This window comes from Trichechus manatus, unplaced genomic scaffold, assembly GCF_000243295.1.
Source record: "Trichechus manatus latirostris isolate Lorelei unplaced genomic scaffold, TriManLat1.0 scaffold00003, whole genome shotgun sequence".
NCBI lineage: Eukaryota > Metazoa > Chordata > Mammalia > Sirenia > Trichechidae > Trichechus > Trichechus manatus.
Window position 1 is genome coordinate 28,263,920 of NW_004443939.1, and position 1,287 is coordinate 28,265,206.

The 1,287-nt window shown below is 44.2% G+C and overlaps 1 protein-coding gene across 1 annotated transcript in view; it reads right to left on the reverse strand.

Moving 5' to 3' along the window:
- Nucleotides 1-1,287, reverse strand: part of ADGRL4 (adhesion G protein-coupled receptor L4) — a 158,879-nt gene that overhangs the window by 76,892 nt on the left and 80,700 nt on the right. The gene's annotated exons all lie outside the window — the stretch shown is intronic.

Genomic DNA, 1,287 nt, shown 5'->3' on the forward strand with positions numbered 1-1,287 from the left:
GTCATCTGGTGTTTTATTTTGGACGCCTACTGGAACCATCCTGTCCTGTTTTTGTAAATGTTTTGATATTGTCTGCTGTCTTCAGAGCATTCAGTAGCTATTTTTTTTGTTTATTGATTGTAGATTTGTTTGTTTTATCCCTTTTTGTTTTTGTTTTTTTACAATTTGACCTTGTCTGAGCAGGCGGACTGTGTCTTCTTTGTTGTTTGCTCGTCTGTGGGCACAGTACTTTTCGCCTCCGTCTCCAATTGGCAGGGTCAGTCACTCAGATATGGTATGGCAGGGCAGGTCTAGTTGAAGAAGAGTTACTGGGATGGGTTGTTTGTGGCACTTACTATAGCCACCAGGGCAGGCAGGTAATCAGTGCAGGGCAGGTTCCAGTAGGCCATGCCTGTACTGCTGGGTGGTGTTGATGTCAAGCGCATGGTGCAGGTAGGCAGGATGTAGCAGGGAGATTTTTATGTGTGGAGCTAAGATGGATGTGGGAGAGAGGAGAGAGGAACAGGAGCCAAAAACATACAAACAAATGAAAAAGAATGCTAGAGGAGCTTGCCATTGGAGTGGAGAGATGCGAGACTATGAATAGGAGAAAAACAGAAAGGGGAAGAGGAAGAAAAGAAAAGAAAAGAATGAATAAATAAAAATCTGAAAGGTTAAAGAACCGCAAAGTTCCCAGGGATCCCACCGGTGCAGCTATGAGGTCTGGGGAGGTCGCTCCTATGTGTTGCAGTACAGCATGACTAGAACCCATAGAGGTATACAACTCTAGGTATTCAGGGAACAGAAAGATAATGAAGATATAGAGAGAAGAGAAACTGAGCAATGAAAAAAGACAAAAAGGTAAAAAGAGGGAAAAGAAAACAAAACAAATTAAAAAAAAAAGAACAAGAAAAGCCCCCGAAAATACAGGAAAAAAAAAAACAACAATAAAAGGAATGTCCTCAGGAATCCCTCTGCATGTCTGTGCAAGCCAAGGGGTAGTCTCCTTGGCACGCAGCACCTCCTGGCCAGAAAGGGCCCTCAACTCAAGAAAAGGCAAAGAAAACAAACAAACAATTCAAAACAAATAAATGAATAAAAGCCCCAGGATCCCACCAGCGCAGCAGCCCAGACAGGGAAGCAGCTCCACCCTCGAATGGAGCTCCACAGCCCCTCAGGAAGAAGAAAAGATGGCACACGGAGCCAGGTATTTGAGTGAAAGGAGGGGGAGGTGGTGAGAGGTAAGGAAGAAATCAAAAGAAGCAGAAAAAAGCAACACCAGCAGCCAACAAATGGCAGTCAGAGAGC